The sequence below is a fragment of the Trematomus bernacchii genome, unplaced genomic scaffold (assembly GCF_902827165.1).
Source record: "Trematomus bernacchii unplaced genomic scaffold, fTreBer1.1, whole genome shotgun sequence".
NCBI lineage: Eukaryota > Metazoa > Chordata > Actinopteri > Perciformes > Nototheniidae > Trematomus > Trematomus bernacchii.
The window spans coordinates 13,966,040-13,980,472 of NW_022987582.1; positions in this window are offsets into that span (position 1 = coordinate 13,966,040).

Here is a 14,433-nt window from a genome sequence, read left to right on the forward strand (position 1 = left end):
AAAACAATCTGCACTGCTCCTTTTTTAATTTGGCTCTGTGAACAGCCCACCCTCCACTCTGACTGTCTCTCTGCCTCTCTCTATGCTTAACAGATCAGCGATCCACAAAGAGGGGTAAACACACACAGAGCGAAATTAAAATCGGAACTCCCCTGGCACTGCAAAACAAATTAGAGCAAACAAATTACAGAGTCAACACACAAACAGTGGAGCATCTGTGGCTCTCTGGACTGCTGGAGCCGGTGGCTACCTCCCACACCACCACCACCACCACCACCACCACCACCACCTAGATACATGTTCATAATAAACTCTGTGTCAATCCTAAACACTTTTAGTGTATTCTTGTCAAATCACTGTGACTGTCTTATCACATTCGTCCTCCATATGGTGTTGTTCTGGGTCAAGTTTTCTATTGCATGTTTAAAATCAGTGTTTGAAGGTTATAAGAGGCTTAATGGTTATGTTTATGAGCAACATGTGGGTTTAAAATGGCGGTCGTTTTTGTGCGAAGAGTAACTTATGATTTGTTTAGGACTCAAAACTCAATGTTTATGATTTAGGACTTGTGAGACTTGGCTTGAGTTGTGTTAAAAGATTATTCTAATTTGATGCTTGGATGTATTTGTATAGGTTGGGCCATCATTTCTTTAATTTATAATAACATTGTACACATCAAAAATCATTGCTTAGATCTGGGATCACAGAAGCATGCTTAACCCTCCTGTTGTGTTTATGTCTCCCCGTTACTTTGGTGTTCCTGGTCAAATTTGACCTGTCTGTTTTAACTGCTCTTACATTAACACAAAAACCACTAATCATCACCAGATTATTTTGAACACCCTTTTAAGCTGTACACAATGTCTCAGACTAACGGTTTACATGAAGAACTGCAGTGAAAGTTGACTAGTTGACTACTCAAAATTCAGTGAAAGAGGTGATCAGCAATGTTATTTGTTCAAATGCCTTCTGCGGAGGATATCATAAAGCATTGAAGCAATCAAATGTTAAACACATTATTTATGATTGGTGGTAAATTGGTCAGATTTGACCCCAACATGACAGGAGGGTTAAAAGAATGGACAATAAAGACAAAAAAGACAACCAAGGGCGACCCGAGAACCAATCAATCAATCAACCAATGAGCTACTTTGTTTGGAAGTGAAAACGGAAGTGTGAGTATTACAAAAATGTCTCCAACGCCTTACTGCATAAGAACTCTCTGCACACACAACCGCAGCTACCATAGATCGAAGCTGAACCAGGAAGTCAGATATGGGTTATCATTTGTTCTAAGCTTTGATTTTCTCTACCAAAAAAAGTTTGGCTAAGCTGGTGGTTTGTGTTTCTTTCCTGGTTAAACTCCTTTTTAGCAATGATGCTGTGTTTCCAGATCCCAGCAATTACCTGCTACTTGCAATCCAACTTGAAATAAAAAAACTAATATTAACGGTTAGTGGAAGAACACAACGACATATTCCAGTACCGGGACTAGTTCTTCTCTTGTGCTGTTCTCTATTCTCGAAGTATCTCTCAGTGTAACATTTAGAAATTAAGAAAATCTGAAGTATATAGTTAGTATCTAAAAAACATTATAAATTCAATGTCTGTGTGTGAGTGAGCTCAGTTGGTGTTGGCTGGCCCTCTCCCTCGGCCCTGTGGCCCCTCTGGCAGTAGCTTTGGCCTGTCCATCTGCCTCCTACTGTCTGGGTCTGGTGGGACAGGGGCCATGGAAGACCCCCCGCACCCCTGTCAGACCTCCCCCCGCCGAACACCCTCACCAGCCCCCAGGCCAGCTGCTCAGGCCCCAGAATCTGCACAGGGCTGCCAGGTGGGCCCCAGGACATGCAGTTGGACCTCTTCAAGTACACACACATGTACACAGAGGAGCACACACACTCTCACAATACCAACACATATGCTCGGTAAGCCTCTTTACAAATGGAAGCCATACAACACACATGGTTACACGGGTGGCCCACAGGAAAAAACGTCCTCACACACACACACAGACACACACACACACACACACACACACACACACACACACACACACACACACACACACACACACACACCGTGCCAACACTTTAACATACAGCCTTTGCAAGCTCAGGTGTTTCCCACAGCACTCTATAATGGTCTGGGTTCACAGAGGTGGAACACCAACAGGTGGCGCTGTTTTCTTTACTAATTATAGCTTTATTTATTCATTGGCATGTGGAAGCTTCCAAATGACTTTGGCTGGCCTACTCATTCATAGGATAAAAGCCAATGTGTATGTGTGTGGGCTCCATGAGGCTTTATTTTCTCCCATGGAGCACAGCATCACCTGCCTTTTAGTACTCACAATAAACCTTGCAGTACGTGTTCCTGTGAGCGTTTTATTGTACTGGAACAAAAGTAATAATGTTATAATGTTAGCCTATACTGTATGTGTTTAATAATGCCAACATACTAGCAGTCTCAATCTTTGGAGCTTTGAGGATGTAACAGTGCACTATTGGGTAGTCTCCCTGAGCATCTCATACTCTGATTATGATATGATTTGCAGTTTTCTTCTGGCTTACCTTCGACAGCAACAGCAACTTTATTTGGTCCAAAATGCAGTTGCCGTAGCATAGTCCTTACATAATTTAATGGTGAAGACCTCACCTGGTGTTTTTGCTTTGGCAATCAATTCAAACCAGAGCTGACTTTCAAAATCTTCACTCTGACTCAATAATAGAGGAATAAAGTCCTGCAAATGAAATGATACCCATCTAATACCCCATCTGTGCCAAATAAATCTGAGTTTTGCAAATATTGCAAAACAATCTTTACCATGGTTGAGGTGAAAAACTTTGGGAACTTTAAGGATACGAACAAAATTCAACAAAGTGCAATGGAAACAGGCTTAGCGAATGAATCATGATTTACCTGAAGAATGTCACCTAAACGTCCAGCAAAGCATTGTCTTTTGACAATTTTCTGAATATTTGGCTGACACTGATTTGGATGGGAACCTAGAGACACAGCTTTTCAAATTCTAAGTTGATAAACACGACTTGTAATTAAGTGTACTATTGTCTCATGTCAATTGAAATAATTTTGATTTGTATTAATTGTGTTCCTTATAGCAACTATGAAACATGTTGCACCTAGCTAGGCCAGGAATGGCAAACACCTCCTCTTTTATTTATTTTTACTTGTAGTACTGATACCGTCCACTAGACTCATTGTTACGTCGCGAGCTGCGTACATGATTTCGTTCCGCAGCCAAATACTGCGAAATAATCTGTGACGCGTTTGTGTGTATTGTGTTTGTTTCCCACCGCTTGTAGTAATTATGCCTTTACAAGCTTCAAAGTTGTATTTATCATCTGAATTTGGCGAAACAAGTTTAATATTCTAAAAACCAAGACTTTGTTTATTTGAAATCAGATGAAAACAAACTGTCACGGACCCTGCCGTGTTATCTATGATTACTATACGCTTTTCATTCATAATTTCAGCGGGAGTGAGGGGGAACGGCGCTGAGGAACAGCAGAGTGCGGGTTGACAGGTGTCGACATTCCCCTCATTGTGGAATAAGGGGAATGCAGAGACAGGCTACAAGTGTCTTAGGTTCAAGTTAGACAACTAATGTCTGGGTTAGTGTTCATCTTCATGTTATGTCATCTTAATGGTTAATCTCAATGCACACACATTTTCCGTGCTTTCCAATAGTTTAAAAATAGTTTTATTCCACTGTTAAATAACCTGTTCAATACAAACATGCCACTTGTAAAAATGTAATAAAATGTCTGTGAACTGATATTTGTTTAGTGAGCTTATTAGAGGATGTTCCCTGAAAGATTGTAAAATGTCAATGAAGATGTCAGACTTAGTATATTTGTTAATGATTACATACAATACATGGAATTTGTGTGTGTGTGTGTGTGTTCCAAGTGAATCTGTGGCCCCCTGGTGGCCAGTACATACATTATGTGGCCCCCACCACCATCCAAATTGCCCATCCCTGACCTAGGCTATCATTTTAGTAATATTTGAGGTTGGCGGAGTGATATGATAATGTTGTCACGTGTGTTGTCAGTGTTCAGATGTCCCACTGTGGAGAAGTACAATAAAGTAGACTCAAGTTATCCTGATGGCACTGACCTCGTGCTATGCTATTTTTACGTCCCAAAAGTAGTTTTAATTCAGTTAACACATGTTTATTGTTAACACTAAGAAGTAACCAGCTCTAACTTAAAGGGGACCTATCATGCAAAATGCACTTTTGTACGTCTTTTATACATGAATATGTGCCCCCGGAGTTCAAGGGAACTCACCAAGTGTCAGAAAACACAACCCTTTCTATTTTCCTCCATACCCAAATCTCTAAAAAAGGGGCTGCAACGGATCTGATAAAAACTGATCCAGATTTGAACACTGTCCTGACGTCAGGACGGTGGCCGCTACGGCTATTGGGCCAACTCCACCAATCAGGAGGAGACAGCCACGGCCATTGCCGTTCGAAAGCGCTGGAGACGCTGTAGTACATATGCCAGGCCTGTAGGTGGTGCTGTTCTCACAGAATCAGCCCTTGCAAAAACAGGGCTAAAAAAGTGCAAACTGAGCGAAATGAGGCATGGCTAAAATGCATGATCTGTTTGGTATTTTGAAAAAAAAAAAGTATAAATATGCCTTATATAGGTATGGTTCTACACTATATTATTATAATATAGCATGATAGGTCCACTTTAACATGAGCAAACAGTTGCCCATTTAAACCCAGCAGATACAGAACATTAGCATTCATTTGGAGCTGGGCTTCCTGTCGTCTGTAGCTATTTGCTAATTGTATCTGTTTTAGGTTCTAAGCTTAAAAGCTAGCATAAAAATACTGAAAAGCCAAACCCAGAAAACAATTCAATTAGTTAAATATTCGACTGAGGAACATTACATAGCTATGTGAGAAATATCTTTATGGGTTCACAAGAGTCATGTGATAATGTAGATATACAAATAATGACAATGGTGTAAAGTACCTAAGTACATTTACTCAAATACTGTAAAAGTACATTTTTGAGGGACTTGTAATTTACTTGAGTATTTCATTTTTTTTTACTTTGTACTTTTACCCCACTACAATTCAGAGGTAAATATTGTACTTTTACTGTTACTACATTTGTTTAATACCTCATTCACAAGCTACCCTGCAGTATACAAAGTAATTAATATTAGCTGCACCTTTACCAGCTTTGAGATCACTTAAATGTATCAATAATGATAATCAAAACATATAATATATACCTAACTGAAATGGGCCAATCTGCATAATAAGTATTTTTACTTTCGGTGTTTGAAGTATATTTTTTGCCAATACTTTTGTAATTTGACTTGAGTAACATTTTGATTGCAGGAGTTTAACTTACAGTAACAGAGTATTCCTACACTCTTGTCCTTGTACTTCAACAAGATCTGAGTAATTCTTCCACCTCTGAATATTTTTTATATTAGCTTATTTTGTTAACTTGTAGTTCTTAACTTGACTTACATTTTGTTGGTATATTCACCTTTTGACCTGTATGTTTGGGATTCTGCCTGTATGTGTTCATGTGAGATCTTTAAGCTGTGAAGGATCTATGTATTCTTTGTAATCTAGTAAAGTGTGAAGAGAAGTTGAATTCTCCCAAAACTTCAGTTCTCTTTCACTTTCCCAGATATTTGTCGATCCATAAATTGTTGAAGATTCCAAACTTTCCCTCTCCACTTTTAGACCCTTAGAGACAGAGTGAGACAGCGAGTCTCCTGATACTGTGGTGTGTTGTAGCAGAGAGACAGACACCGCCCTGTACCAGACCCTATCATAGCTCCCCTTCTGTCAACCCATTATCTTTCTCCCCCATGCTCCTCTTCCCCTTTCTCCCCTTGCCTTCCTTTGGATGTTATCTCCAGCCGCGTATGCCCTAATACCCCAATTGTTGTACTGTAAAAACAATAATTAGCAATCCCAAACGAGACTGAGGGGCGAATTTAACAGCTTTCTTCTGATGTGTTACCCCCCCACCCTCTTTTTTCCTCTTTATCTCCCCTTCCCTTTTTCATAAGAGCAAAGAGACGTGGAGGGGCAGGTCGGGGGGGGGTTAGGGAAGGTATTGGCAAAGCCTCTTTAAACTCTCTGGTATTATGGAGGATTATTTTGTGCTGAGATCCTGGCTTGTGTGTCTGTTTTTTCCCCCTCCGATCCTTTCTCTTCCTGGTTGTGGCAGACACGCTAGGTAAACAGTTTGTGTCACACTTCATTGCGTTTGAGAAATTAAAAAACAGGAATGACAATAGGCCGGGGCTGGGGATGAGGGCTGGGGGGACACTGACACCATAAGACCCTGGCTCTTCAGGGACCCCTGGTACGCCTATAACAGAGCGGCCCTCGCAGCCAAAACAATACAAGACCTCGTCCTTCAGAGAACACTCCTTGCTCCCAGTCTCCTAGAATATCTGCACTGGGCCATCTGCTCTGTTTCTCCCTCTTCCTCCTCTTCCTCTTCCTCCTCCTCTATGACTCCTTTTGGAGAGAAGGTGTGTTTGAATCCAGCTCTTTGAATCTTGAAGTGTTTACAAGCTAAATCACTCAGCCAGAGTGTGTTTTCTAGACATATTCCTCTTGTGATTCAGGCTGTGTATACATATTAGCAGTGCAACATCTGCCACAAAAAATGTGTGCAAAAGTTATATTAAAACACAATGTTTACAGTGGAAAGAGGAAACATTTCTAGCTTATACTGTAGCTGTGTTTAAAATGTAGAGCGTGTGAAAATAGCTGAGCAGGGTATATCACTGAAATACACATCTCTGTGTTAAGGATCAATGAAGCGCAGTTAGGATCCATCCCTATAGGGGGCAGTGTGATACTACAAAAGACACCATGTCCATACATCATGTTTTTAAAGAGAACATGGAGCACTGGAACTACAGAAACCTTTTCTAGTTGCTCTTGACGTCAGCTTTAGATAGTAGCAGGCAGTTAAAGAAAGTTGGTTCATGTTAGGTTGAGGAGGCTACACATTCAAGTAATGTTGCTCGTCAGATGTCAAGTGTGGTTTCAATGTTTAGCCATAGGTGCAATAGCCAAATTATGTTTCAATTCTAAATCAAGCTAAACAAGAACAGAAATAGATAAACCACAAGTGTAATGTAGATTTCATATGAAATGTAGATGTGATTACATAGCTTAAAGGTAGGGTAGGTAAGTTTGAGAAACCGGCTCGAGATCGCTAGAATTTGAAAATACACAACCGGAGAAAATCTGCCACTTCCTTATAGAGCCCCTCCTCCAACACACACGAACGCGCACATGACCAATGAGGGCACGAGATACGTTTGTGCACGAGATGGAAGGCTGACAGGCAGGTAGGCCATCCAGTTATTTTAGCCGGGCCGGCTAAAATGATTGGTCGTACTTTTTACAGTATTATGGCTTCCACAGATGACATTTTTTTATGGATTTTTTGTCAAAGCACTTAAGATATTCATTGCTATCGGGATGTTAAGAGCATTCCATGGAATATAACAAAAAGTGTATCTCGAGCCGGTTTCTCAAAGTTACCTACCCTACCTTTAACGTTAAACAATGCAAAAGCTGAATTCTAGCTGCACTACTCAAAAATTCAAGTAAAAGCTAACTCTAAAGCTCAAACATAACTATTATGTAAACTTCATGTCAAATCGTACTGTTATAAACATCTTAATATAATATTAAATCACAAACACAAAACTGCTTAAACAAAAAATAAAATGAAAGCGTAATATCTTTCCTTCTCCGATACGCAGCAGACTTTCTACAAAAGGTTTCCTAATATTAATTATTAGAGAAAGCTATCTAAGTAGTCTCACTCACTGTATAGAAACTGTTATCTAGCTGGTTGCAATGTAACAGACATAACAACACCATCAAATCATCATTCATGTCGTTTGAAGAATATTTTATATTATTCTGTGTCATCTAATCTGATTTAAAGATTCAACATTTTATTTATTTTTTACTATTATATATTTTTTAAATAATATCCTTTATGGTCCCCGTTTGGAAATTTGTTAGGTACTCCGTCCTGCACGCCGCAGAAGATAAAAGTTATACCTACTACATAGTACACAATAAAAACATTAACATATTAACACATTACATATCCAAAGACACACTTACTGACAATGGTGACCTATTACACAACCCTGATGGCCAGCGTTTACATCAATCCATTTCACATCTTTATTGCCATATCCACATGGTTGATCGCGTTAACTTTTTTGAGGACAAAAATAGTAAAAACGCTTACTTATAAATGTAATAATTTAATACATATAAAACAGTATATCAGTAAGTATAAAACAATGCATATGAATACCTATTAAAAACACCTACAAGCACAAGAAGTAGGTAACAAAAGATAAAATCCAACACTTAAGAGCACAATAGATACGACATTAGCGCCAGTACGGAAATTACCCACTAGATGAAGTGAATCAAGTGCTTAGAAAATGTCTTCCCATCCATATTTCACAACATTTAAGTATTTCAAACCATTTTGTTTCCACCTGAGGGACTCATTCACCGTTTCCTTTAGTCTTTACTTTGTGTGGAAGCATTTACTTGTGTCCGGCCAGAGCCACAGAGATTAGCTTAAAGCCAAACACTGACGCTAACCCATTTATCACCCTGAGCTTTTCTTGCCTCTGTTTGTGCTCTCCCCGTGTTACAATCAATCATGTTTAATTCAATAGGCCTCACTTTGCTAAATCAAATCTGGAGTTTTGGATACGAGTTTATGTTTATCCGTGCAGCACATTTGCTCACGATTATTTGCATTTGACAATTTAGCAGGAGTGAACTTGAGACAGGTTCCACCCAAACTGTCACACGTGGTCGCGCCTCTGTCGAGGGACCAACCTGCAGCCGGCTTGCCTGCAGCTCGCGGCCTCCCCTAATATATAATCTGTTGTTACACTGTCACCACGAGGAGCACAGCCAACCCTGCGGAGACGCCACCGAAATTCATTAATCTAATTAAATATGTCGTATTGCCCAAATGAGACGGCGTATGGCTTTGCTGCAGGATAAGTGCAAAGTAAGGCTGGGTCCCACAAGAGTAGCAGGCAACCGACGCGCGCTAACGCTACTGCGCTTCATTACACTCTTAATTACCTATTGTTTCTAACTAGTTGGTGGCGTTTTAATGAGAATCTACAGGCAGTTAAATGTAATCTAAATTTTCTAATCTACTGGTCCATTACCAGGGAGTCAAAATGTTATTGGTTTTGTGAGTAATCAGACTTTTAAATGGTGCTGATATCACTCCCGGAGGGCAAGGAGTGGGTTTCGACTGTGTAATTGAATTCAGTTTTTTTCCCCCTCATCTTCTTCCTTTTCTTTGTCGGGGAGCCAAGAGGAAGAGTTTTCTGTTGCGGCTGGTCGCTCAGGTCGAGGAGCAAGTCTTCGGTTCCGGTCCGATCACAAGGTTTTCCAGCTCACAGGTCACCATGGCGACCCCTTCAAGAAAACGTGAGCTGCAGAACGTGTTTATGTGGGCTGTGAATATGTGTGTGCATGCATTGTTGTGTGTGTTTTGGTGTGTTTGTGCCCCAGTCAGCCTCCGTACTCTGCTGTGCTGTCACCTGCAGCCAGATAAGCCAAAGGATTTATCACCCAGTGAATTGCCTTTGAGTGGTGGATAAAATGGCTCCAATACATTCTCATATGAAAACGCTGCGAGGTTAATGAGAGCCAAACTCACAGAGGGCTAAATCTATTAGGTTTTCATGGATGGAATCAATCAACATGCACCACACTGGCTGATTTGTCATATTGAAGCATTGCCCGTTTGAATTCCAAAACACAATCCTCCTCACGGAATGATTCACTTTGATTCTGATTGCCTCTTCATCAAGAAGATGACAGCTATGAACTAATTTTCTTTTCTATCATGTTACACACTTATTAGCTCCGGCTGTCCTTGGCAGATGACTGATCCTTTCCTTTTATAGAGCTACAGTTGGATTTTCCTCAGGTCTGTTCAAACAGTCACAATGTCCCTGTATTCTTTTTTAAAATCAAATGATCTCGTTTTCAGGATTTTCATTTGCATAAAGGATTAGCTGTGGTTTAATTACATTATTTTAGAGATGTGCTAGCTTATGCACGTTCTTGCAGAAGGATTTTCCTGATACTGACAGTTGTTGCTTATATGGGTTTTAAACCTTTATATCCCCACTGGTACAACGTTTAAAACAGCAGTTCAAAAATATTGGGACATTTGCTCACTTGCTTTGCTGCTTGAAGTAAATAAACCATATTGGTATAAAAATACCACCAGCAGGTGTTAGCTTAGCTTAGCACAAGGACTGGAAACAGCGAATTGGCTAACCTGGTTCTGTCCAAAAGAAACACATTTCCTGACCAGCTATCTGACCTAATGAACAGGTAATATGTTTTTTGTTTAATCCTCACAAAAGACAAAGTTTAAAAATGATTTTAAATAGTTTGGATGACGAGTATTTATTTGCAAATCCCAGTCTCAGATAGTCTAACGGGTAACGACAAAACACATTTCTTTTGTGTATTAAACAAATAGTGTGACGACCCCTGCTTTACTCCTCCCTGTAGTTACCTTTAACAATGCTTCCTTATGTCATTGAAGGTAACACTGATTGCGAGCACCTGGTCGATGTGCACCCGGGGTTAAAAGCCCCGATGCAGAATCGCTCTCCCTCTCTCTTTTGCTGGACATTTGGTGCTGCTACGTTTTGTTATTGTCTAGCTTGCGCTTGTGCTTACTTTAGTACCTAGTAGGTCTGTTGAATTAAACAGCTAAGCCTGTATTTGTTAATGTTCAGTTTTGAAAATAACACAGGTTTACAAGCTGGTCTCAAATAATAATGCTTGCGTAGTGGCTGTCGATTTGTGATTAAAATGTACAAGGCACCCTGAGCATCTGTATGAAATGTAGTAACTTCAACATAAACCAATAATTGGATTCAGAGCTAAATAAAAAGTATTAAGAGCATGAAAGTCCACTGGTGGTGAAGGTGAATTGGTCAAACAAACACAGGACTTTTCCCTCAGAGGCAATAAGTCAGTAAACTCCATCTGACTGAGTAACATTGCGCCACGTGAAATAACGTCCGTAGCTTAACGAAACTACTTATTTTCAGCCAAACTATGATCTTATTCAAACCCTAAAAAGTAGTTTTGCTCACTAAACTTTACCACAACCTTTTCACAATGTTAACCATCGTTCAACAACATTAACTCTATACAAACCTTCCGCAAAAAAATGTATGACACATAAAGACCAGGATATTCGGCCCAAGTAGAAATATGAACAGTAGGGTCGAGATCACGGTAGATTACACAGTGCTATCAATCTTCTTACTGTATGTAACTTTCGGCAAGAAACCCAATAAGTGGATTTCCCAAAAATGTCGAAACCATTCTTATGGCAGAATAGATAGATCTAAACAGATTATCTGACTAACTCAAAGGAATATTAGAACAATGTTGTTTGGATTGTACTGAGGCTTTTGTGTCTGCTGAGCCAGGAGGTTCATTATTGTTCAGTGTGCTGATACCAGAGTTGATGAAGGATTTCCAGCAGCTGGATTTTCAGATCTTTCTTCAATAGCTCTTTTCAGATGGCACCACGTACAGTATCAGAGAGAGAGCTGGCGTCACTTTATTCTCTTTGTGTGGATGCTGTGATCCTCCACCAGAGGAAATGTCTAATCATTGCGGAAGGAAATAAAAAACAGAACGACGCATTTGTCTTGGCCAGCTCGTACCTTTCTCTCAGTGCGGTGATGGATGACAACCTTGGCGTTGAGTGTGTGTGTTTGTCTATCGCAGCGGTGCAAAGTGACCAGGGACAGGCGCCAACAGAAAAAGGCCCTGTCCTCCAACTAATGAGCAGCATTATTCAAATGGAGTCTTTGTTGTCAGTGCACTGCGCTGTAGTCCGCACACTGCTGTCGCCTCATGCACCGCTTCCTCAATTTGATGTTCTATCTCCTTTTGAAATGCACGTGTGGAAATAAGACACCCTGAAACAGTTGGTTTGTGCAGATTTCCCTTATTGTACTGCAGGTGATCATACTGTATGATATTACCATTCTCATATTGTATCAACGACCAAAGGAGATATTTTGTTGCTCCGTATCGCCAGAGGATTCGGATGAAAGCTGTTTCATAAGAGGATTACCCTCCGTGCTGCCGATACATGATGTCAGCGCGGGATCAGACAGTAGGTGGGCACTGAGCAAAAATACACAAAAAAAAGGCAGCCAAAACAAAATGTCAACAAATAGAGAAATATCACCCAGTTTGTCTATCACACTGTGGAGTCACATGAAAAAAATACAAACGAGGAGAAGAGCTATCAAGGCCTACGCCAACTGACAGGAGGAGCAGCGGTGAATAAAAGAGGAGGGGGAAAAGAGTCGAAAGATAAAAATCAGCCTTTAGGACAGGAGAAAAAAGAAGGCAGGCTGTTGGAGGATGCTCCTCCGACCGAGCCCATCTCCAGCTGTCACAAATCATTTCTGCTCGGGAAGTGAGGGGAGGCGAAATGTCAAAATATTTGAATAAATTCCACAGAAGCCTGTTGAGAGTGGGGCGGTGCGGTGAGAGGGGTATTGTTGGCGCAAATGGGGTGGAGAGGGGATGAGAGGGTTGGGGGAATAAAAAGGTGGGGTTGTGGGGGGTAGCAGAGGGGGTTTGCATGTAAAATAGCCTTCTCAAGCCCGAGGAGGAACAAGAGCTAAATGGAAATCAAAGGCTTGGACACTACAGTGAATTTTCATTTTTAACAATTTTCTTCCTTTGGTTTAGATTGCTCATAATGACACTGACATAGGCAAGTATGTTTTCTGCTTTTGTCATACCATATACTTGTTGCAATATGTTGTTTTCACATCCTGTGTCATTGATTACAATTTGTTTTAAGATCAAACATATATTTGATATAAGTCAATGTAATAAACACTGTGCTTCTTAATTCCTAAATTACTTTTTTAATAACCCTAAAACACCCCTTTTCTCAAAGTTGCATCTCCATATTTCTAATTAAACCTCTTTACACTGATATAAAACTATATATCATAATGTTAATATATTCTGCCATATTTGTTTGCTGTATCCTCTTCTCGATTTAACTCTGCAAAGGCACCCTCAGGTAACTGTGAAATGGGTAACAACACCTGGGACTGGGATTTTCATAACCATTAAAAGATTATCAAAGAGGACATTTGGACATATCAGTGATTGCATGTAGGATTGCCACAATCTAACTGTTTACAGAATAACTAAAAAGCAGACTATTTTAGTCGCTATTTAAGTTGCTTAACAAAGTGACCTTTTCATTGGAAGGATTCCTTCCCTTTTGTGGTCAATCAAAGCCTCTGTAAGCACCGATTATGATAAACCATGGTCACTAAAGTAAATATTGGACCCATTTTATTTGCAAGCTACATGTCTTGTGAACATTTTGAATCTAAAATAGCATATTTTAGATGGACAAATCATGAGAAACATACAGTATATTTGCAGACGTTTTGCAAGAACAAATGGCTTATGGCTTTTAGATTGTAGTTTCAACATCAATCATAGTTAGTCTTGGACATTTGGCTAAACTGACTTTTTCCACTTGTGTTAATATATCTGGGGTTTTTTTTGCGATGCTTTGCTTTTTTCCCCTTTAGGCCTGATCTGAAGCCAACTTCATCATAAGTTGATGTTTAGTTTTGCTTAATTTCCCCCCTGTCCTCCTATTAATATGTATCATGCAACGGGAAGAGTGAATTAAGGACAGGTTGTGGTGATAAAGGTCGGATGATGCTTGTTTGTTCAAAGTCTCTGAATGCATGTACTCTATCAGCCTGTTTGCATCTACTCACTTTGTTCAGATGATCCCCGGGGTGCATTAGAAGTCGCAGGGTCAGCGTCTCCTCTGTTTGCCTCTGAACTCACTAACACTGTATTTAATTAGGCCTCTAATCAGCCACTAAACATACAATAAAATGAGACAATCTGTATCTGTTTACCTCCCTCTCAACTCTCTCACACACATACACACACACTTTGCATATTTGCATGTATAACTGGTTAAAAAATAACATTTATCAGGGAGAAAGATCAAGGTCATGACTCCTCTTCACACCCGATTCCCTGAAACCAATTAAACTGTCGGTCGGTGAAGTTCAGTTGGAGGACACCGAGTGGAAAACAATAGCAGATGACAGCTTCTCTCCGCTATCTCTGGCTGCTTTTCTTGCAGCAGTAATTATATTTGCAGATTCTGTCATTAAGACTAAAAAGCCGGAGAAGTTTTGCAATCAGTCAGATGAATTTGAAACGACCTGAGTGAAGACTCAAATGATGAAGAGATGTGATCTGCAATGGTGAATCAACGAAGTGGGCTT